The 26,105-nt window shown below is 49.9% G+C and overlaps 1 long non-coding RNA gene across 1 annotated transcript; it reads right to left on the bottom strand.

Moving 5' to 3' along the window:
- Nucleotides 1-364: 364 nt before the first annotated feature.
- On the bottom strand, nucleotides 365-25,801 carry LOC141161667 (uncharacterized). The gene is made up of 3 exons (XR_012250669.1): nucleotides 25,600-25,801; nucleotides 24,846-24,938; nucleotides 365-847 (listed from the first exon to the last, which is right to left on the bottom strand). It is a non-coding gene; the product is annotated as an uncharacterized lncRNA (long non-coding RNA).
- Nucleotides 25,802-26,105: the final 304 nt, after the last annotated feature.

The raw sequence follows: 26,105 nt of genomic DNA, 5'->3' as shown, positions 1-26,105 counted from the left end.
TCTTGTTCGCTCACAGACTGACCAGGCCTCTAATGTTAGCCAGTACTCCCGGCAGGGCCTTTTTCATTACCAACAGTAAAGAACCTGAACTGCACTGCACGGACTCTGAGACATTTCTGCTGCGCCTATGCACCACAACCCTCACCTTCTACACACGCTGCCCTGAGGCTATACTCCTCCCGTGGGGAGTTATACTACCCTCTGCTGCGCACCCAACATCAGCCTCAGCGGTCTGCCCTGCAGGGGCAGTTCTCAGTGACCGTAATCCACGGGTGGCGTAGTCGGACATTTAAACATTAAAAACCAAATAAACAGATCCGCCACTGGTTTGACTACCCTGAGCCACGAGACAGGGTCGCCGCCACGTAGACTACAACCCCTAGCATTACACAGAGACCCGGCTCCGGGTATTCCCCCGCACACGGCCCAGGGGGCGCGTCAGTTCATTCACACTGAAGGCATCAAAACTATGAATTAACACATGTGGAATTATATACTTAACAAAAAAGTGTGAAACAACTGAAAATATGTGTTATATTTTAGGTTCTTCAAAGTAGCCACCTTTTGCTTTGATGAATGCTTTGCACACTCTTGGCATTCTCTTGATGAGCTTCAAGAGGTAGTCACCAGAAATGGTCTTCCAACAATCTTGAAGGAGTTCCCAGAGATGCTTAGCACTTGTTGGCCCTTTTGCCTTCACTCTGCGGTCCAGCTCACCCCAAACCATCTCGATTGGGTTCAGGTCTGTTGACTGTGGCAGCCAGGTCATCTGGTGTAGCACCCCATCACTTTCCTTCTTGGTCAAATAGCCCTTTCACAGCCTGGAGGTGTGTTTGGGGTTATTGTCCTGTTGAAAAATAAATGATAGTCCAACTAAACGCAAACCGGATGGAATAGCATGCCACTGCAAGCTGCTGTGGTAGCCATGCTGGTTCAGTATGCCTTCAATTTTGAATAAATCCCCAACAGTGTCACCAGCAAAGCACCCCCACACCCCCACACCTCCTCTTCCATGCTTCACGGTGGGAACCAGGCATGTAGAGTCCATCCGTTCACCTTTTCTGCGTCGCACAAAGACACGGTGGTTGGAACCAAAGATCTCAAATTTGGACTCATCAGACCAAAGCACAGATTTCCACTGGTCTAATGTCCATTCCTTGTGTTCTTTAGCCCAAACAAGTCTCTTCTGCTTATTGCCTGTCCTTAGCAGTGGTTTCCTAGCAGCTATTTTACCATGAAGGCCTGCTGCACAAAGTCTCCTCTTAACAGTTGTTGTAGAGATGTGTCTGCTGCTAGAACTCTGTGTGGCATTGACCTGGTCTCTAATCTGAGCTGCTGTTAACCTGCGATTTCTGAGGCTGGTGACTTGGATATGTAGCACCCTGAGGATTCGGCTGCTACAGGGGTATTGCACCTCGACCCAGAGGTGTGGTATTCCACTCCCGGGTAAGGATGGAGTGTGGGACTGAGCTCAGTAGGCTGTATGCACTACATACATCCCATTTCCGGGGGACAGATCAACGGTATTCCCACCAAGTATATGTGCAGGTACGACAGCGTCTGTCCCTGGCTGGAGTGGGAGGGGGGTGGAACATCCCAGTAGTGTAGGGGCAGATAGGGGGAGTAGTCTGGGTAAAGCTAGGAGCTCATTGGGTGCTAGTCACCTGGGCTCACACATAGAGGGAGTTTATAAGGTGGGCACCATCTTAGGACAGAGTCTTTTTAGCCTGAGGAGCAGAGCAGAGGAGTTCAGCCAGGAGGGCTGACAGGGAGCTGTGGCTCTGGCTGGGCCCAGCTCCAGAGCCAAGCCTGCAGAAGAGAGAGGAGTAAGAAGGACCCAGAGAGAAAGACAGAGGGAACCCCAAGAACCCAGAAACAGACCAGAAAGGGTGAAGGGTTGGCGGACACGGGTACCGGAACCCGAACTGGTGGAGGCCACTTATCCTCAGCCAGGAACCGGAGGTCGTGGTCAAGATTTGCCACGACCCTCACCAAATCCACCAGAAAGGCACACCAAGTATAGGGTCAGGGAGCCCAGAGGAGGCTTGACCACTAAGAGACCCGAGGGAGCCGGCCAAAGGTGGATCCCTGGTGGGAACGGCCAGAGACAGAGAGAGAGAAGGGAGCTCAGGACCACGCTTCAGAACTGCCTGGGGGTTAGCCGAGTCCAGGACCTGGTGGACGCAGCACGGCTCGGGTGGTCACTCAAGGCCAGAGTGACTGAGAGAACACTTGTGAGTAAAACCCCTGAAACTGCATCTCCTGACTCTGACTCTTCTTACTGACCGTCACAACCCCCATCATCTTCACCTGCTGCCCTGAGGCCATACCCCTCCCGTTGGGGGTTATACCATCATCGCTGCACCCATACCACCGGCCTCAGCGGACTGTTCTGCAGCGGCGGCTGCAAAGCCGTACTCAACGGGTGGCGTAGTCGACATCCAAGTTAACATCTACTGCCATAGAGTGCCACTTACTTTGACACCCTGGGCACGGACCGGGTCACCGCCACAAGGACTACTACCCCTATCCAGATCCGGCTCCGGGTATCCCCTGAACATGGCCCAGGGGGTGCGTCAACTTTTGGCGTAGTCGGCAGGATAACGTGCCCGCAACCACCGGGTACTGCGTGCCTGAAGAAAAGTTCATATTTACCGTAAAAAGAAGTCTCCCGCCAATTCCGGAGGGTCCCCGCCATCGGACGCCATCTCGGATCGTTTCCCGCCGTTTGCCCGTCATCTGCAGTCTTTTCCCGCCATCTGCAGTGTTTCCCGCCACTGGGAAGCGGTTCCCGCCATCTGAGAGGATTTCCCGCCCTGGCAGAGCGGACGCCATTATGGGCGTGCCAGAGGGTGGTAAGAGACGACCTCCCATCGTGGGCCAGGACCAAGAATGGCGCCAAAAACGAAGACCGCCCCCACCAGCAGAGACTGCAATGATTGAGATGTCCATCAGCGTGGGGGGTCTGCCCCTGGAACTGACAATCACCAAGTTGCTCGAGGACCGCCCTCAATGGGGGCGGAGACAGAACAAAAGAGAGAAGATGGGAGCAGCTTGGAGAAGTCTGGAGGAGCCGTACCCGGAGATGGAGGGAGAGGCAGGCAGCACCGACCCTGTGGTCAGGAGCCTGATGCAAGCTACCACTCCACAAGACCTGGTGGAGATCCTGGCACAGCTTCCCCGAGACCGGGAGCATGCACAGACCGCGCTGGAGGGCCTCGCACGGAGGATGGCCCAAGTGCAGCGAGAAACGCTGACGGAATGGAGCAGGGAGATGGCCCAGCAGGCTGGAACCCGCCAGCGGAGCACACCACCCGCAACGAGGAGCACGCCTGCCCCTGAAGAGGATGCAGAAGGGACGGAGGCCGGAGACGACGCCGCAGAGGGAGCTGAAGAGACGGAGGCAAGTAAAGGGGACGTTACTACCCCGAGCCCAGCCACCGTAAGCCTACCCCCGCTCCCCGTCGCAGAGCCCGAAGTCCCACTGATCGTGCCCGTTGCCGCACCGCTACCACTCCAGACTAGGCCCCAAGCAGGAGCCGCGACCACGCCCCCTGTGACGTTACGCGCCTCAACCCTGAGCGCGGCCAAGCAGGAGACGCCACCGGCCTGGTCGCAAGGCCGAGTGCCCCCGGGCGCCGCCGTCTTCACGGTGCCCTTTACCTTCAGGGTACCCCAAGCCTGGTCGCAAGGCCTAGTGATCCCGGGCGCCGCTGCCACCACCGCGCCCTCAACTTCCACTGTGCCGCACCTGGGTGAAGACTTGTTTGCCCAGCACACTTGCCCGGATGGGCAGCCCTTTGCGTGGCCACCGGAGTACCACCATCCCCGACTCCGGAAAGAAAGACCCCTGGATGAGCCCCTAATCCCGGTTCCGGCGCCCGTCAAGATGACCCCGCTCTCGTTAGAGGAGGCGCAGTTTGAGTGGGACCCCACAGGAGGAGACCTCATCGGGTTCACTCAAGAGACCCGGGCGGCTGCAACTGAGCGTGCGGAGTGCTGCCGCCAGCAGTTGGAAGTCTTTGAGCGAGAACGGAGAGAGAGACGGGTCCGCGAGGAGCGGCTGCAAGTAAAGAGTGCAGAACAAAAGAGCCGGACCCGAAGGAACCCCCGTGCAGCCCACGGTCCCCGTGCCACCGGGACTGTAATCAAATTCCAACTGCAGCACGGTTGGGGCTTCATCAGAGATCATCACACCCCCGGCGACGTCTTCGTGACCAGAAGAGATGTCGAGTCCCACCTACCGGAGGGACACAGAGGTCGTGACCTTTACCTGGGTGATGAGGTCACCTTCACCCGGCACCAATGTGCCAAAGGACCCTATGCCTTTCATGTACACCGACTGACAGAGAAAGAGCTGAGGTGTCAGGAGGAGCAAGAGGACCCGGACGGGTCTGAAGGGTACACGGAGGAAGGAGCTGGAGGACATCGCCACTGATGTACAGTAGGAGCACTGTAAATAGTTACCCGTGAAGGTACAATAACTGTTACCATTATAGTCCCCGTTGGGACCAGTGAACTGTTCCAGTGTGTCCCATCTCCCCACAGGCTGAGGACTGTGAGCAGCCATCCCTTTTTCCCCACTGGCCGAGGACTGAGAGCAGCCATATCCCTTGTAAATAGTTGCGCTTCCTAAAGTGCCCCCTACCGGTTTTATAGGAAACTGTTTTTTTTTTTCTACCAGAGACTGTGGCACTTACCTGGTCACAATTTGCACAAGTGGCCAGAGGTCAAAAATGTTTTATATGAAAAGTTTTATTATGATGAAAGAGTTAATATTATTTTATGATGTGTCCGTAACATTTTAAAAGCGAAGTACCTCCCATAAAGGGATGATTGAAGGTTACTGTTTATATATTTTATATGTAGTGCACTTTAAAAAGCTTGTATGTTTTATGTTTTTGCTCTTTTACAGCCCGAGGACGTGCTGTGATTTACCAGGGGGGAATGTAGCACCCTGAGGATTCGGCTCCTACAGGGGTATTGCACCTCGACCCAGAGGTGTGGTATTCCACTCCCGGGTAAGGATGGAGTGTGGGACTGAGCTCAGTAGGCTGTATGCACTACATACATCCCATTTCCGGGGGACAGATCTACGGTACTCCCACCAAGTATATGTGCAGGTACGACAGCGTCTGTCCCTGGCTGGAGTGGGAGGGGGGTGGAACATCCCAGTAGTGTAGGGGCAGATAGGGGGAGTAGTCTGGGTAAAGCTAGGAGCTCATTGGGTGCTAGTCACCTGGGCTCACACATAGAGGGAGTATATAAGGTGGGCACCATCTTAGGACAGAGTCTTTTTAGCCTGAGGAGCAGAGCAGAGGAGTTCAGCCAGGAGGGCTGACAGGGAGCTGTGGCTCCGGCTGGGCCCAGCTCCAGAGCCAAGCCTGCAGAAGAGAGAGCAGTAAGAAGGACCCAGAGAGAAAGACAGAGGGAACCCCAAGAACCCAGAAACAGACCAGAAAGGGTGAAGGGTTGGCGGACACGGGTACCGGAACCCGAACTGGTGGAGGCCACTTATCCTCAGCCAGGAACCGGAGGTCGTGGTCAAGATTTGCCACGACCCTCACCAAATCCACCAGAAAGGCACACCAAGTATAGGGTCAGGGAGCCCAGAGGAGGCTTGACCACTAAGAGACCCGAGGGAGCCGGCCAAAGGTGGATCCCTGGTGGGAACGGCCAGAGACAGAGAGAGAGAAGGGAGCTCAGGACCACGCTTCAGAACTGCCTGGGGGTTAGCCGAGTCCAGGACCTGGTGGACGCAGCACGGCTCGGGTGGTCACTCAAGGCCAGAGTGACTGAGAGAACACTTGTGAGTAAAACCCCTGAAACTGCATCTCCTGACTCTGACTCTTCTTACTGACCGTCACAACCCCCATCATCTTCACCTGCTGCCCTGAGGCCATACCCCTCCCGTTGGGGGTTATACCATCATCGCTGCACCCATACCACCGGCCTCAGCGGACTGTTCTGCAGCGGCGGCTGCAAAGCTGTACTCAACGGGTGGCGTAGTCGACATCCAAGTTAACATCTACTACCATAGACTGCCACTTAGTTTGACACCCTGGGCACGGACCGGGTCACCGCCACAAGGACTACTACCCCTATCCAGATCCGGCTCCGGGTATCCCCTGAACATGGCCCAGGGGGTGCGTCAGATAAACTTATCCTCAGAAGCAGAGGTGACTCTTGTTCTTCCTTTACCTGGGGCGGTCCTCATGTGAGCCAGTTTCTTTGTAGCGCTTGATGGTTTTTGCAGCTGCACTTGGGGACACATTATTAAAATAAGGAACTCTGGGTCGGATTTTCTAGGAAAATTTCTATTGCAAATCTATGGAAATTTCCAGGGAAATCCACAACACCAAATTTGCACAAGTTTGTGCAAATTTTGCTGTGGATTGTAAAAGATGATCAACTAAAATAAAAAGATTTACTTTTTCTACTCCTGTGACCATGTTTTACTGGTCCCCCAATAGGTCTCTGGTTAGCTACTGCAATGATGTGACTTCATATTTGAATGCTGCCATCCCAGAATACTATTTTATTTTGTAAGATCATCTGCACCTGCAAATTTTTAATTTAAAAAAATCCAGAAATTCATAGCAAAATCCTGATTTCAAATTTTTGTTTTTCCAGTGAAATCAGTACAGAAAATTCCCCAAATACCCATGACATTCCCACATCAGAAATTGACATGTTGAGATTTGAATTTAAAATTTTGTACAGAAAAACTCTCCAGAATGTTGATGAGATTTGTTAACATTTCATCCAGATACCTGTCAATGTAAACTGTTGTGAATTTTACCAATACTCCTATAAGCCAAAGCAAGCCTTAGGTCAGTGCCTTTTTTTGCGGATTGATTTGAAGCTTTTGTTAGGAACATTTTACATAACATTTTGGGTCACATTTATCCTTTGTCTACGCTGAGCACTTACATCTGGGTTTCCATCTAAGTCTCCAAGTGATGTTACGGGCACTGCTCCTGGCACTGAGTGCCTGGTGTCAACTGTCATGTTAGCTGAACACCCAGCGACGATCGCGCATTCACAGCTCCTGTACATGCAAAATTACCATGATTTATCTACAATTCTGACTAGCCGGCTCCCCAGAAGTGGCTTTTACAATGTAAGCCAATGGAGCCTTTTTCTGCCACTCCTTAGCCTTACATTGTAAAAGCCACTTCCGGATCACTCATAGAGTGAGTCAGCTAGTCAGAACTGCGGTAACATCACTGGAAAGCGGAGCAGAACAGCGCTGGACGCTGGCGAGAGCAGCAGTAGGTGACTATATCAATATACTCACTGCATACTACATGCATATACACACATTTAATAAAACATATAGCTGGTACTGCTTCTTTAATAACCAGCATGGCGGTATTATCACTACTGTATGTGCTGGGTTTATTTGTCTGTTATATTGCAGTAATATTATTGAACATTATATAGCGGTGTTATTTGAAATATAGGTAGTAAATCTTGATTTCCTGCAAGCAGGGTGATTTAACTAATAGAGACCCCAATCTGAGGAAGGGGACAGAGCGGGCATGGGCCTGTGTGTGTTCAGATGGCAGGGCTGAATTTTAATCCCAGTCCGTCCCTTTTTGGGGGGTATGGGAAACCTTACACGACCATGAGGTTTAGGTACGTCAGATGTTATGAAGGGGTTAAGCAATATTGTAAAGAAAAATTGTCCAAAAATCCTCCAGAATGATTTGAGAAACTGATAAAGTCATATAGGAAACAATTACTTTAAGTTCTTGCTGCTAAAGCTATTAAACAAGCTGTTGATTCATCAGGTGTAAATAACTTGTTTTCACCAGTCAACCCCCTTATTACCAGGATAGGCGATTACTTACTGATCACTGGTTGTCCCTCTGCTGGTTCCTGCACAATCGGAAGTGCAGGAAATTTTTATCCACTTTACAAAATGAAGGAGCAAGTCAGGTATCTGACCGCCACTCCCTTCATTCTCTATGGGTCTGCCCAAAAAAGTCAGGCGCCGCCTCATATGGAATGAATGGAGCAGCATTTGAGCATGCGCACCACCGATCAAATCTAAAGGGGATAAAGGTTCCTGTAGATTGGAGCTTGTTTTTAACCCCTTTAATTTTTCACACACTGTTTCTGCATTCAAGTCTATTTTTTGGTAAATAAATGATGGCCCGGTATAATTTGTCATGTGTTGTTGTACATCCAAGGTTGTATTGACCTCATTTTATACCTTCTAAGGACCAGACTTTTTTAATACATATCCTGAATATAACACAATAGAATTGTTTGGAAAATATTATTGGGTTCTTCACAATTCAATGTACCGTGCCCTTATGAGATCTTTTTCCTGAAGGTACGTGGTCCTCAGATTTTTTATCACCATGCAATCTAAAGATCCAACTTAGATCAAGAGTAGCCACCACTGGACATACACCATGATGCAGTAAGGGCTAGAAATGTGTCCCTCCACTTGTGTGGGTACTTATTGCTTAGGGAATGTCAGAGTCCAATTCTCCTTTTTGAGAGGGTTCGCTGCATGTGCTTCTCTGTGCCCGAAGAATATTAGTCTGGTGTTACTGTGGTGCCCCTGAGGGTTCAGTCGCCACAGAGGTACTGCATCTCACCCACCCAGAGGTGTGGTATCTCACTCTCAGGTAAGGAAGGAGTACTGCCCGGGACCCTAACACCTGCATCCAACACTACACTACTCCAGACCAGCAGGAGGGGCAAGATGCATCGCTTACCTGCTGAGCCCTGTCCCTGGCTGGAGTGGGGGGAACCAAAGAGAGGGGGAACCATGTAGTGGATGTGGGTGGAGGAAGTAAATCAGGAGAGCACTTGTTAGGGATAGTATATAGAGAGAAGCCATCTTGAAAGGAGACATCAGTCTGAGAAGAGAAGTAGAGGGAGCAGGAGCTCTGTAGGAGCCCTGCTCTGGAGGAGGGCCTAGCCAGACAGGCCCAAGACTGGAGAGAGAGCGAGAGAGAGAGAGAGAGGAGCAGGAAAGGCTCCAGGAACGTGGAAGGGACCCCAGGGGTACGGGAAGTGCTGGAGGCCACCCGCATGCCCGAATATACCAGGAGGTGGAGGGGTCAGGTCGCACAGAGGGGACCGATCCCTAAACTAGCAGAGTTCTTTAAGCCTCAACTAGGAAACCGGAGGCTGCAGTATTTCAGGTACTGCAGCCAACAAAACCACATCTAATCACCAGAAAGGTGGCCATAGAGGACCCAGGGGACAGAGAAAACGTCGCCCGGCAAGGTCCACAGCCACTGGCCTGAGACACTGGGTGTGAGGTGCAGGGAGACGGCCAGAAGGAACACACAGAAGTGGGTCCCGTTACGTACTCCGGAGAGACCTGGGAGTTTGCTGAACCCCTCCCTGAGTGAGCACAGAACGCCGTGGGAAGTTACTCTAGTACTGGTAACTGGAAGTCTAAGAAACCGTGTGCAAACCCTGAGGACTGCACCTTACTGTCTCTGTGATCATTATCTGCGCCATCCTCTGCACTACACCATAATAGCAACATCTACACTGCCCTGGAGCTAAGCTCTACCTGTGGAGAGCTAAACCAACTCTGCTGCATTCATACCAGCTTCAGAGGACCTGCTCCACAGCGGCGGCTCCTTTTAGCCACATACCACAGGTGGCATCACGAACTGTATATAAAAACTATAAATCCCCTGTAAATAATATTCCCATTTTGATTGACCGCCCTGGGTCACGGACCGGGTCACCGCCACTGTGACATCTCCCCTAGCAACGACCGGCCCGGCACCGAGTACCCCAGGGCCCAGGGGCCGCGTCATTACTGTATTACTGCTGCTCCAAATTACAAGCACTTGGTTCTCTTAGAGACAGTACCTTTGTTTAAACCCACTTAGGCTTGAATTGTAAAGGCCACTGGTCTGCACAAGGACTCTGGTTGTGTACGGTGATGGTGGCATGCACGGTTTCTACGTACGTGGGTGGGTCAGTTCCTGAGGGCGAGGCGGATCTGCTCCTCGGACTCCAAATTTGAAGAGCAAGCTGTTGCTCTAAAGTCTAGATTTACATCCCGAGGATATAGCAATAGATGTATCAAGAAGGGGTACGAACGAGCAAGACACACCTCAAGAAATTATCTACTTTATCCAAACACACAACGCCATAATCGTGACGGACAGAGCAAAATTAGATATGTATCCACCTACAATCACGAGTGGGAGAATATGAGGGGCATTATGATGAAACATTGGAGTATATTGGCGACCGATTCCTCTCTGGGATCTATTCTTGGTGACTATCCTCTAATGACCCCTAGGCGATCCAGTAATCTTAGAGACATTTTGGTATCTAGCCACTATGTTCCCGCTAGACCAAGTCTCTTTGGCTCCCGTGGCCCTGTTGTGGGAAACTATCCGTGCGGTCGCTGTCGTGCCTGCGCCAATGTCCTGCGATGCACCACGTTCGCGTCCTCGGATGGCTCAAGACAATTTAAGATTAAGCAGTACGTTTCTTGTGGTACTAGTAATGTAATTTACTATGCGACTTGCGACTGCTCATTGATCTACATTGGTCTAACGTCCAGAGAGCTCCGAGTACGTGTGCGGGAGCATGTGCGGGACATTGGCGCGGCCAGGACGGCGAGCGATATCACGGAACTTAAAACCATCCCTAAGCATTTTAAGATGGCTCACAATTGCGACCCCGGATGCCTTAAAGTTCGTGGCATTGATGTTATACATATGGGCACCCGGGGTGGCAATGTGAAAAAGATGCTGGCCCAGGCTGAAGCACGATGGATCACCATTCTAAATACCCTTTCCCCTCATGGCCTTAATGAATCCCTCTCTTTCTCATCCTTCTTATAAATCCATGGTCACACCTGATTATTTATTTTATTTTATTGTGTTATCGTCCTGCCCCTATCTTATGGATATGAACGTTTTGACTTAGTTTTTATCAATGGTTGTTCTTATCATTATTTTTTCTTTTTTTATATTCTGTTTTCTTTATTTCAGTTCTTTTAAATTTTCTTCACTCAGACCGGATATTCCCCAGGAGAGATATATAGCCTGGGCTGGAGGATATTAAATAATATACAGTGGACTCAAGGATCGAGTTGTCAATGCTTTAAAATCTATTGGGACGTCACCATGGCTGGATCTATGTATTTATTTGTATCTTGGGCCTGGGATGAATCCCTGGCAGTATGTTTCTGATTCACTATCTATTTGGAACTTTGTGGGGACGAACATTATTGCTTTTGACACTCTCCTCACACTATGTGTTTATTGTGTATTTGATTTTCCAGCCGGACTTACTTTGCAGGTGCTGTGCGCGCGTGTTGTCTCCTCTGCCCGTGGACATGCGATCAGCTGTCTCTGTGGTGTGGGTGCGCGCGCGGGCGCTCGTGCACAATTTTGTGCTGCGCGCCCGTGCTTTGCGTGCCTGCTCCTGACGGCTTGGTCGCGTCTCTACGGGCGGATCATGACAGCGCGTGCGCCGTCTATAGGCACCGCCCATAATTATCAGGTGATCGGTCACGTGGGGCCACACGTGACCGACATCATGGGGTATATTTAGGCCGGTTTCCTTTTTATACATCACTTCCCCTTGAGGAAGCGGTCGTTGCGGACCGCGAAACGCGCGTTGGGGCTGCCATTGTGCGTTCTTTCATGCACCTCACTCTCCTCCTGACACTCTCTGTGGTATGGGATTACTTTTTTATGCTTTATGCGATATATATTCGATTACTGGTGTGTGGGTACATTACCTAGATGGATACTTGATGCATATGGCTAGTGTCAATTCAATGACTACGGGATTTTGATGGAATACTTCCTGATCCATTACTATGTCTATCAGGATTGTCTTGATGTACTTGCCTTATGTTATATCATCTAGGTTCAGTTATGTCCCACTGTAGCCATTCGCATGATTATATATGTATTTTCTGCTATACACTTGCCACAGTGGCAATCTAATTAGTGTCTCTACACTAGGGACTGCTATGTGGTGGGATACAATTTTTTGGACATTTTTTGTGACACGTGTTGACTATTTGTGGGCGGGAGCATCATTTAGATGGACATCTGATATATAGGGTAATTGTAAAATCCAATGACTGTGGAATATCTATGGACTATTTCCCGATATATATTATTATATTCATTGCATTATTTTTGATATACTAACCTGATGTTTCATTACTTATGTTGCTCATGACCCACTTCGACCCTATGCGTGATCATATATGTATATATTTTTTGTTACATATCTTACCACATTGGCAGTCCAACTAGTGTTTCCATACTATCCGAATTATGTCATCTTGTCTTCTATTATGTATGTTTTTAAATATTTGATGTAATAAAAAATTTATATGTTTTATGCCAATTAACTCGTTATTCTCCTATATATGTATGTGCCTCATGAGTTGGCTTGGGTTAGCAAATCGGGGGTATATTTCTTCCCGGATTTGCCAACATTACCCCTATAGGGTCTATTTAGTTGCAGTACGTGTCTGTGTGTAGTCAGGAAAGAATTTCAGTGGTGGTCTAATAACTGCAAGGACCAACGGAGGTGTTGGACAAAGGTAAACAAGTGGCTGCAGAACGGTTGGTGAAGATGGGCCACTTCATGCAAATACTGGCCACTGATGACTGAGGCCTCCTTCCCGGTTTGTTCCTGGAGCCCCTTGGCTACTTGTTGAATATCTTTCCTGTGTAATACCACATGTGTCCTGGAGAAGCCGCTATTTCTTCCAGCAAAAAAACAGCTGATTGCTGAGGGCGTTCACTGCCATCCCGTGACTTTCAACTTATCACCAGCAAGTCCTCATTTAGGGACAGGAGTTGTTCACACTTGGCATATTTAGTGATTCATTGGGGGAGGACTGTGCCCGGATATAGACATTTTCTATAGGGTCAGGTTAAAGGGGTTTACAGGAATGATTTTCTAAATATATAGGAGGTTACCATTGATAGAAAAAAAACAAAAAACAGAGTACTGTAAAACCCCTTTTAACCTCTTCAGTATTGGGCGATTTTTCGTTTTTGCCCTTTCGCTTTTTCCTTCCCTTATTCAAAGAACCATAACTTTTTTATTTTTCTGCCTGTATGGCCGTGTGAGGGCTTTTTTTTTGCAGGACTAGTTGTAGTTTTGCATGGCACCTTCCATTTTATAATATGGTGTACTGGAAAGTGGGAACAAAATTCAAAGTGTGGCAAACAGCAAAAAACTACAATTGTTTTTTATTTGAAGCGTTGATTATACGGTAAAATTGACCTGGCAATATGATTCTCCAGGTCAGTACGATTACGCAGATACCAAATATGCATAGATTTTGTTTTATTTAAGTTGTTAAAAAAATTCAGAAATTTGTTTAAAGAAAAAAAAAATGTATTTTGTCGTCACTTTTCGAGAGCCATAATGTTTTAAAATTTTCGGGGATGGAGCTGTGTGAGGGCTCATTTTTTGCACCAGAACCAATGTTTGTATTGATATCATTTTGGGGTATATTCGATGTTTTGATCACCTGTTATTACTTTTTTTTCTCTTGTTGCAGCTGCCGAAAAACTGTAATTCTGGCATTTTATTTTCTAGTGACGCCGTTTACCGATCGAATTAATTTATTTTATATTTTGATAGATCTGAGTTTTATGAACGCAGCAGTGCCAAATATGTGTATTTTTTTAGTTTTTTATATTTCAACAGTTTTTGGGGGGGAAATTGCGTGATTTTAAATTTTATATATTTGTTTTTTAATTTTTTTAAATATTTTTTTTTACTTTTTACTGTATTTGTTAGTCCCCTTTGGGCCTAACTTTGACCTTAGTCGGGAGGATGCCCAGGACTATGGGAAGCTGAAAGATGAGATCCTTGCACGACTGGGGGTTAATACATACAAGTATGTGAGAGCCCAACATATTTTTCAATGGGCCTTTGTGGAGGCCCAACCTGCCAAGTCTCAGGCATATGAATTGCTGCAGCTAGTTAAAAGATGGCTCCAGCCTGAGACCTTGACTCAGTCCCAGATGGTAGAGAGGGTGGTGGCCGACCGGCTTGTGAGAACTCCGCCAACCGCTATACAGCGTTGGGTGGGGCAAGGGGACCAGGGCACTTAAGACCAGGTTGTTAGCCTGATCGAACGGTATATGTCCACTCAGGACTTCATACAGGTCTCTGCCCCACTGCGGCTATCACGCCGGACCCTGCAAGCCCTGGTGCCTGGGAAATGGACACGACCTTCTGCTGGGGTCCGTCAGGACAGAGCCGGTACGGAGGGGATAACCCGGAGTGAGGGTGGACGGAGACCAATTACCCCAAGGCTGGTCTCGTGGACTAACGGTGCTACTACTATCAGGTGCTGGCGGTGATAAGGGCCAGGACACTTTTCCATGGGTCATTGGTTGCAGAGGACAACCCCAATTGTTGGAAAGTGGGGGTTGTTTGTATACATGGGGACCTCCGAGATTACCTGACAGCGGAGGTTACTTTTTCCACCCTGTGTGGGGAGATGAAACATGTGGTGGGAGTGGTCAAGACCCTTCCTTATGGGACTGTTTTGAGAAGAGACTTTCCCCTATTCTGGTCCCTGTGGGAGAATAAAATTAACCCTCCCAGGGTAAATGTCTTTCCTGGCGCGGAAACTGAAGATCGCGAGTCAGGGATACCTGCCGTAGGGGTTACCCACTTAGGGCAAGAGTGTGAACCCGATAGGTTTCCCCTAGAGGTCTTGGCAGGAGAGGTCGAGGGACATATTAGTCTCGGAGCTGGAAGTGTCCAGTGGTACTTTTGGGACAGCTCAGCTCCAGGATCTCACTCTAGCTCGGGCACGAGAATGGATGATAATAATAAATGGGATGGCACAGCACCCTGGTGCGGAGCAAGTTTTTCCTCGTATGGCGGTCAACCTGGAATTGTTATACGGGTTGACAAAATCCGTGATGAAATAGTGGAACAGCTGGTAGTACCCCAATTCTACCATGGGGCAATGCTTGAGATGGCTCACACACACGTGCTGGGTGGGCACCTAGGGGTTAAAAGATGCAAGAACGTATCTTGCAGCAGTCCTTTTGGCCTGAGATTTATGCCGAGGTACAGCGGTATTGTGAGTCTTGCCTGCAGTGTCAGCTGACCACACCCACTGCAAGCTTCCGTAGTCCATTGGTACCTCTACCCATTACCTGGAGGCCGTTCCGCTTCGCCAAACCTCCGCTAACCTTATTGCCCAGGAGCTGTTTGCCATGTTCTGTCGCCTTGGGCTACCTAAGGAGATCCTTACAGATCAGGGGACTCCCTTTATGTCCAAGGTTACAAAAGAACTGTGCAAGCTGCTTAAAATTAAACAATTGTGCACGTCGGTGTACCACCCACAGACCGATGGATTAGTTGAGAGATTTAACAAAACTCTTACATCTATGTTGAAGTGGTTTCCAAGGATGGGAGGGATTGGGACATGTTACTGCCCTATTTAATGTTTGCCGCCCGCGAGGTACCACTGACTTCCACGGGGTTCTCACCCTTTGAGCTATTGTACGGCAGGCATCCTAGTGGTCTGCTGGATGTAGCCAAAGAGATGTGGGAGCAGGAGCCGACTCCGCATAAGAGTGTAAAGCCACGGCCCCACACACTCACATACACACACTAAAACACACAGACACACACACACACTCGCCTCAACACAAACACAAGTGCACACTCCCCTTCAGTGCTGGGGACACAAACACACACCCCGAGGGTTTGTGTGTCCGTGCACTAATGGGGTGTGTGTTTGAGTCCCCAGCACTGATGGGGTGTGTGTTTGTGTGACACCAGCACTAAAGGGATGTGTGTCTGTGACCCCAGCAATAAAGGGGTGGCTGTGTGATGGTTTGTGTGTCCCTGCACTAATGGGGTGTGTGTTTGAGTCCCCAGCACTGAAGGGGTGTGTGTTTGTGTGACCCAAGCACTAAAGGGATGTGTGTCTGTGACCCCAGCAATAAAGGGGTAGCTGTGTGATGGTTTGTGTGTCCAATCACACAGCCACCCCTTTATTGCTGGGGTCACAGACACACATCCCTTTAGTGCTGGGGTCACACAAACCATCACACAGCCACCCCTTTATTGCTGGGGTCACAGACACACATCCCTTTAGTGATGGGGACACAAACACACACTCCATTAGTGCAGGGACACACAAACCATCACACAGCCACCCCTTTATTGCTGGGGTCACAGAAACACATCCCTTTAGTGCTGGGGTCCAACAGCCACCCCTTTATTGCTGGGGTCACAGACACACATCCCTTTAGTGCTGGGGTCACACAAACAATCACACAGCCACCCCTTTATTACTTGGGTCACAAAAACACACACACCCCTTCAGTGCTGGGGATACAAACACACACCCCATTAGTGCAGGGACACACAAACCATCACACAGCCATCCCTTTATTGCTAGGGTTACAGACACACATCTCTTTAGTGCTGGGGTCACAAAAACACACACAGCCCTTCAGTGCTGGGGACACAAACACACACCCCATTAGAGCAGGGTCACACAAACCATCACAGAGCCACCCTTTTATTGCTGGGGTCACAGACACACATCCCATCACACAGCCACCCCTTTATTGCTGGAATCACACAAACGCACACCCCTTCAGTGCTGGGGACACAAACACACGCCCCATTAGCGCAGGGACACACAAACCATCACACATCCACCCCTTTATTGCTGGGGTCACACAAACCATCACACAGGCACCCCTTTATTGCTGGGGTCACAGACACACACACACCCCTTCAGTGCTGGGGACACAAACACACCCCATTAGTGCAGGGACACACAAACCATCACACAGCCACCCCTTTATTGCTGGGGTCACAGACACACATCCCTTTAGTGCTGGGGTCACACAAACCATCACACAGCCACCCCTATATTGCTGGGGTCACAGACACATCCCTTTAGTGCTGGGGTCACACAAACCATCACACAGCCACCCCTTTATTGCTGGGGTCACAGACGCACACACAACCCTTTAGTGCTGGGGACACAAACACACCCCATTAATGCAGGGACACACAAACCATCACACAGCCACCCCTTTATTGCTGGGATCACAGACCCACATCCCTTTAGTGCTGGGGTCACACAAACCATCACACAGCCACCCCTTTATTGCTGGGGTCACAGAAACACATCCCTTTAGTGCTGGGGACACAAACACACACCCCATTAGTGCAGGGACACACAAACCATCACTCAGCCACCACTTTATTGCTGGGGTCACAAACACACATCCCTTTAGTGCTGGGGTTACACAAACTATCACACAGCCACCCCTTTATTGCTGGGGACACAGACACATCCCTTTAGTGCTGGGGTCACACAAACCATCACACAGCCACCCCTTTATTGCTGGGGTCACAGACACACATCCCTTTAGTGCTGGGGTCACACAAACCATCACTCAGCCACCCCTTTATTGCTGGGGTCACAGACACACATCCCTTTAGTACTGGGGTCACACAAACCATCACACAGCCACCCCTTTATTGCTGGGGTCACAGACACACATCCCTTTAGTGCTGGGGACACAAAAACACACACACCCCTTCAGTGCTGGGGACACAAACACACAACCTATTAGCGCAGGTTCACACAAGCCATCACACAGCCACCCCTTTATTGCTGGGGTCACATACACACACTCCCCTTCAGTGTTGGGGACACAAACACACACCCCATTAGTGCAGGTACACACAAACCATCACACAGCCACCTCTTTATTGCTGGGGTCACAGACACATCCCTTTAGTGTTGGGGTCACACAAACCATCACACAGCCACCCCTTTATTGCTGTGGTCACACAAACGCACACCCCTTCAGTGTTGGGGACACAAGCACACACCCCATTAGTGCAGGAACACACAAACCATCACACAGCCAACCCTTTATTGCTGGGGTCACAGACACATCCCTTTAGCGCTGTGGTCACACAAATCATCACACAGCCACCCCTTTATTGCTGGGGTCACAGACACATCCCTTTAGTGCTGGGGTCACACAAACCATCACACAGCCACCCCTTTATTGCTGGGATCACAGACACACACACCCCTTTAGTGCTGGGGACACAAACACACACCCCATTAGTGCAGGGACACACAAACCATCACACAGCCACCTCTTTATTGCTGGGGTCACAGACACACATCCCTTTAGTACTGGGGTCACACAAACCATCACACAGCCACCCCTTTATTGCTGGGGTCACAGACACACATCCCTTTAGTGCTGGGGACACAAACACACACCCCATTAGTGCAGGGACACACAAACCATCACTCAGCCACCCCTTTATTGCTGGGGTCACAGACACACATCCCTTTAGTGCTGGGGTCACACAAACCATCACACAGCCACCCCTTTATTGCTGGGGTCACAGACACACATCCCTTTATTGCTGGGGTCACACAAACCATCACACAGCCACCCCTTTATTGCTGGGGTCACAGACACACATCCCTTTAGTGCTGGGGACACAAAAACACACACACCCCTTCAGTGCTGGGGACACAAACACACACCCTATTAGCGCAGGGACACACAAACCATCACACAGCCACCCCTTTATTGCTGGGGTCACAGACACACACACCCCTTCAGTGTTGGGGACACAAACACACACCCCATTAGTGCAGGGACACACAAACCATCACACAGCCACCTCTTTATTGCTGGGGTCACAGACACACATCCCTTTAGTGCTGGGGTCACACAAACCATCACACAGCCACCCCTTTATTGCTGGAGTCACAGACACACACACACCTTCAGTGCTGGGGTCACAAAAACCATCACACAGCCACCCATTTATTACTGGGGTCACAGACACACATCGCTTTAGTGCTGGGGTCACACAAACACACACCCCATTAGTGCAGGGACACACAAACCATCACACAGCCACCCGTTTATTGCTGGGGTCACAGACACACATCCCTTTAGTGCTGGGGTCACACAAACCATCACACAGCCACCCCTTTATTGCTGGGGTCACAGACACACATCCCTTCAGTGCTGGGGTCACACAAACCATCACACAGCCACCCCTTTATTGCTGGGGTCACAGACACACATCACTTTAGTGCTGGGGGTCACACAAACACACACCCCTTGAGTGCTGGGGACACAAACACACACCCCATTAGTGCAGGGACATACAAACCATCACAAAGCCACCCCATTATTGCTGGGGTCACAGACACACATCCCTTTAGTGCTGGGGTCACACAAACCATCACACAGCCACCCCTTTATTGCTGGGGTCACAGACACACATCCCTTTAGTGCTGGGGTCACACAAACCATCACACAGCCACCCCTTTATTGCTGGGGTCACAGATACACATCCCTTTAGTGCTGGGGTCACACAAACACACACCCCTTCAGTGCTGGGGACACACAAACCATCACACAGCCACCCCTTTATTGCTGGGGTCACAGACACACATCCCTTTAGTGATGGGGACACAAACACACACTCCATTAGTGCAGGGACACACAAACCATCACACAGCCACCCCTTTATTGCTGGGGTCACAGAAACACATCCCTTTAGTGCTGGGGTCCAACAGCCACCCCTTTATTGCTGGGGTCACAGACACACATCCCTTTAGTGCTGGGGTCACACAAACCATCACACAGCCACACCTTTATTGCTGGAGTCACAGACACACATCCCTTTAGTGCTGGGGTCACACAAACAATCACACAGCCACCCCTTTATTACTTGGGTCACAAAAACACACACACCCCTTCAGTGCTGGGGATACAAACACACACCCCATTAGTGCAAGGACACACAAACCATCACACAGCCATCCCTTTATTGCTAGGGTTACAGACACACATCTCTTTAGTGCTGGGGTCACAAAAACACACACAGCCCTTCAGTGCTGGGGACACAAACACACACCCCATTAGAGCAGGGTCACACAAACCATCACAGAGCCACCCTTTTATTGCTGGGGTCACAGACACACATCCCATCACACAGCCACCCCTTTATTGCTGGAATCACACAAACGCACACCCCTTCAGTGCTGGGGACAAAAACACACGCCCCATTAGCGCAGGGACACACAAACCATCACACATCCACCCCTTTATTGCTGGGGTCACACAAACCATCACACAGGCACCCCTTTATTGCTGGGGTCACAGACACACACACACCCCTTCAGTGCTGGGGACACAAACACACCCCATTAGTGCAGGGACACACAAACCATCACACAGCCACCCCTTTATTGCTGGGGTCACAGACACACATCCCTTTAGTGCTGGGGTCACACAAACCATCACACAGCCACCCCTATATTGCTGGGGTCACAGACACATCCCTTTAGTGCTGGGGTCACACAAACCATCACACAGCCACCCCTTTATTGCTGGGGTCACAGACGCACACACACCCCTTTAGTGCTGGGGACACAAACACACCCCATTAATGCAGGGACACACAAACCATCACACAGCCACCCCTTTATTGCTGGGATCACAGACCCACATCCCTTTAGTGCTGGGGTCACACAAACCATCACACAGCCACCCCTTTATTGCTGGGGTCACAGAAACACATCCCTTTAGTGCTGGGGACACAAACACACACCCCATTAGTGCAGGGACACACAAACCATCACTCAGCCACCACTTTATTGCTGGGGTCACAAACACACATCCCTTTAGTGCTGGGGTTACACAAACTATCACACAGCCACCCCTTTATTGCTGGGGACACAGACACATCCCTTTAGTGCTGGGGTCACACAAACCATCACACAGCCACCCCTTTATTGCTGGGGTCACAGACACACATCCCTTTAGTGCTGGGGTCACACAAACCATCACTCAGCCACCCCTTTATTGCTGGGGTCACAGACACACATCCCTTTAGTACTGGGGTCACACAAACCATCACACAGCCACCCCTTTATTGCTGGGGTCACAGACACACATCCCTTTAGTGCTGGGGACACAAAAACACACACACCCCTTCAGTGCTGGGGACACAAACACACACCCTATTAGCGCAGGTTCACACAAACCATCACACAGCCACCCCTTTATTGCTGGGGTCACATACACACACTCCCCTTCAGTGTTGGGGACACAAACACACACCCCATTAGTGCAGGTACACACAAACCATCACACAGCCACCTCTTTATTGCTGGGGTCACAGACACATCCCTTTAGTGTTGGGGTCACACAAACCATCACACAGCCACCCCTTTATTGCTGTGGTCACACAAACGCACACCCCTTCAGTGTTGGGGACACAAGCACACACCCCATTAGTGCAGGAACACACAAACCATCACACAGCCAACCCTTTATTGCTGGGGTCACAGACACATCCCTTTAGCGCTGTGGTCACACAAATCATCACACAGCCACCCCTTTATTGCTGGGGTCACAGACACATCCCTTTAGTGCTGGGGTCACACAAACCATCACACAGCCACCCCTTTATTGCTGGGATCACAGACACACACACCCCTTTAGTGCTGGGGACACAAACACACACCCCATTAGTGCAGGGACACACAAACCATCACACAGCCACCTCTTTATTGCTGGGGTCACAGACACACATCCCTTTAGTACTGGGGTCACACAAACCATCACACAGCCACCCCTTTATTGCTGGGGTCACAGACACACATCCCTTTAGTGCTGGGGACACAAACACACACCCCATTAGTGCAGGGACACACAAACCATCACTCAGCCACCCCTTTATTGCTGGGGTCACAGACACACATCCCTTTAGTGCTGGGGTCACACAAACCATCACACAGCCACCCCTTTATTGCTGGGGTCACAGACACACATCCCTTTATTGCTGGGGTCACACAAACCATCACACAGCCACCCCTTTATTGCTGGGGTCACAGACACACATCCCTTTAGTGCTGGGGACACAAAAACACACACACCCCTTCAGTGCTGGGGACACAAACACACACCCTATTAGCGCAGGGACACACAAACCATCACACAGCCACCCCTTTATTGCTGGGGTCACAGACACACACACCCCTTCAGTGTTGGGGACACAAACACACACCCCATTAGTGCAGGGACACACAAACCATCACACAGCCACCTCTTTATTGCTGGGGTCACAGACACACATCCCTTTAGTGCTGGGGTCACACAAACCATCACACAGCCACCCCTTTATTGCTGGAGTCACAGACACACACACACCTTCAGTGCTGGGGTCACAAAAACCATCACACAGCCACCCATTTATTACTGGGGTCACAGACACACATCGCTTTAGTGCTGGGGTCACACAAACACACACCCCATTAGTGCAGGGACACACAAACCATCACACAGCCACCCGTTTATTGCTGGGGTCACAGACACACATCCCTTTAGTGCTGGGGTCACACAAACCATCACACAGCCACCCCTTTATTGCTGGGGTCACAGACACACATCCCTTCAGTGCTGGGGTCACACAAACCATCACACAGCCACCCCTTTATTGCTGGGGTCACAGACACACATCACTTTAGTGCTGGGGGTCACACAAACACACACCCCTTGAGTGCTGGGGACACAAACACACACCCCATTAGTGCAGGGACATACAAACCATCACAAAGCCACCCCATTATTGCTGGGGTCACAGACACACATCCCTTTAGTGCTGGGGTCACACAAACCATCACACAGCCACCCCTTTATTGCTGGGGTCACAGACACACATCCCTTTAGTGCTGGGGTCACACAAACCATCACACAGCCACCCCTTTATTGCTGGGGTCACAGATACACATCCCTTTAGTGCTGGGGTCACACAAACACACACCCCTTCAGTGCTGGGGACACAAACACACACGCCATTAGTGCAGAGACACACAAACCATCACACAGCCACCCCTTTATTGCTGGGATCACAGACACACATCCCTTTAGTGCTGGGGTCAGACAAACCATCACACAGCCACCCCTTTATTGATGGGGTCACAGACACATATCTCTTTAGTGCTGGAGTCACACAAACCATCACACAGCCACCCCTATATTGCTGGGGTCACAGACACACATCCCTTTAGTGCTGGGGACACAAAAACACACACACCCCTTCAGTGCTGGGGACACAAACACACACCCTATTAGCGCAGGGACACACAAACCATCACACAGCCACCCCTTTATTGCTGGGGTCACAGACACACACACCCCTTCAGTGTTGGGGACACAAACACACACCCCATTAGTGCAGGGACACACAAACCATCACACAGCCACCTCTTTATTGCTGGGGTCACAGACACACATCCCTTTAGTGCTGGGGTCACACAAACCATCACACAGCCACCCCTTTATTGCTGGAGTCACAGACACACACACACCTTCAGTTCTGGGGTCACAAAAACCATCACACAGCCACCCATTTATTGCTGGAGTCACAGATACACATCCCTTTCGTGCTGGGGTCACACATAAACACACACCCCTTCAGTCCTGGGGACACAAACACACACCCCATTAGTGCAGGGACACACAAACCATCACACAGCCACCCGTTTATTGCTGGGGTCACAGACACACATCCCTTTAGTGCTGGGGTCACACAAACACACACCCCATTAGTGCAGGGACACACAAACCATTACACAGCCACCCGTTTATTGCTGGGGTCACAGACACACATCCCTTTAGTGCTGGGGTCACACAAACCATCACACAGCCACCCCTTTATTGCTGGGGTCACAGACACACATCCCTTCAGTGCTGGGGTCACACAAACCATCACACAGCCACCCCTTAATTGCTGGGGTCACAGACACACATCACTTTAGTGCTGGGGGTCACACAAACACACACCCCTTGAGTGCTGGGGACACAAACACACACCCCATTAGTGCAGGGACATACAAACCATCACAAAGCCACCCCTTTATTGCTGGGGTCACAGACACACATCCCTTTAGTGCTGGGGTCACACAAACCATCACACAGCCACCCCTTTATTGCTGGGGTCACAGACACACATCCCTTTAGTGCTGGGGTCACACAAACCATCACACAGCCACCCCTTTATTGCTGGGGTCACAGACACACATCCCTTTAGTGCTGGGGTCACACAAACCATCAAACAGCCACCCCTTTATTGCTGGGGTCACAGACACATCCCTTTAGTGCTGGGGTCACACAAACCATCACACAGCCACCCCTTTATTGCTGGGGTCACAGACACACATCCCTTTAGTGCTGGGGTCACACAAACACACACCCCTTCAGTGCTGTGGACACAAACACACACCCCATTAGTGCAGAGACACACAAACCATCACACAGCCACCCCTTTATTGCTGGGATCACAGACACACATCCCTTTAGTGCTGGGGTCACACAAACCATCAAACAGCCACCCCTTTATTGATGGGGTCACAGACACATATCTCTTTAGTGCTGGGGTCACACAAACCATCAAACAGCCACCTCTTTATTGCTGGGGTCACAGACACACATCCCTTTAGTGCTGGGGTCACATAAACCATCACACAGCCTCCCCTTTATTGCTGGGGTCACAGACACACATCCCTTTAGTGCTGGGGTCACACAAACCATCAACAAGCCACCCCTTTATTGCTGGGGTCACAGACACACATCCCTTTAGTGCTGGGGTCACACAAGCCATCACACAGCCACCCCTTTATTGCTGGGGTCACAGACACACATCCCTTTTAATGCTGGGGTCACACACACAGCCCTTCAGTGGTGCATTTCAGGGGACATGTACACGTATGCCCAAACACACTCACACACACATGCACGCCCACCTACCTTCTATGCAGGACCCCAATCAGTCTTCTCACTTGATAATTGGAGGTCCTATGATAGTTTATCCACAGATCTCAGAACAGCCCTGGGGAAGGTCTGGAAGAAGAAAAACAAAACAATGCAGCTAATAATCATCTTCCTGGTCCTGCCGTGCTGTTTGTGCTGTGCACAATGCTGTGCAGCGAGTCCTCCTCCCTCTCCGATGTGACCCGATCCTCAGTGTTCAGTGAAGAGCTACCTACCTGGACTCGTCTTCTTCAAGCTATGACACAAGATGGTTCAGGAATAGAACTAGGTACATTCTATAGCGATTGTGATGTCACGTGAGGTCTATGATATCAAGCACTCTGTGATGTCATGTGCCTTATGATGTCATCATAACTGACACTGTTGTCTTTTCTATCAAGTTTACAACTTCAGAAAATAAAAAAATAAAAATCACTGACTGCAAATAACTATTTTTTTATTTTACTCATATAGCACCATTAATTTCACAGCACTTTACAGTCAATGTGCAGACATCACTGTCTCCATAGGGAATCTAGATTGTGAGCCCCTATCAGTATGTCTTTGGAGCGTGGGAGGAAACTCACACAAACATGGGGAGAACATAAAAACTCCTTGCATATGTTGTTTTTGGTGAGATTTGAACCTAGGACCCCAGCGCTGAAAACTTACAGAGCTAATCACTAATCACTGCCAATCACGTTCATGATACCTATTTCAACTTAAAGTTTTTATTGTCCAAATAACTCACAAATTAAAGGCAGCTTTATCCTCCGGATCGCAGCCGGGACCTCCAATACAGTCAGTATAACACAACCTCGTTGCCGTGGGCGACTGCACCGCCATGTTACTCAAGGTGCATCAGGTACGTTGCCTTCACAGGCCTGTGTTCATCTTCACACAGGCTGGTAGTGCAGAGCCTCCTGTTCTGCTGCTAGCAAACACCACACTGACACACCCAAAATCTAGGCTGCAGGTTTTTAAATGGAATCTGTGGCCATGAGCCAATTGTAAGACTTGGCTGGAGGGAGTGACCTGCCCCACTTCCACTCCCAAAATAAAAGCCCATGCCAGATTTTCTTAACTCCAACTTTGCCAAATAGTTTGACCAAGTCCAAACTTTATTTTTATTTTGCACTGCAACCACAGCTGTTTCTGTGATTGCAATGCACTCCAGCAGGTTCAATATGCGTCTATGCGCATCCCGGGGGATACATACCGTCCCTCGCCTATGATTCCCCTCACTACCTCACAGAG

This window comes from Phyllobates terribilis, unplaced genomic scaffold (genome assembly GCF_046119375.1).
Source record: "Phyllobates terribilis strain yellow unplaced genomic scaffold, ASM4611937v1 Scaffold_9__5_contigs__length_417890890, whole genome shotgun sequence".
Lineage (NCBI taxonomy): Eukaryota > Metazoa > Chordata > Amphibia > Anura > Dendrobatidae > Phyllobates > Phyllobates terribilis.
Note: the sequence above shows the minus strand (reverse complement) of the source record. Positions and strands in the feature narration are given on the sequence as shown.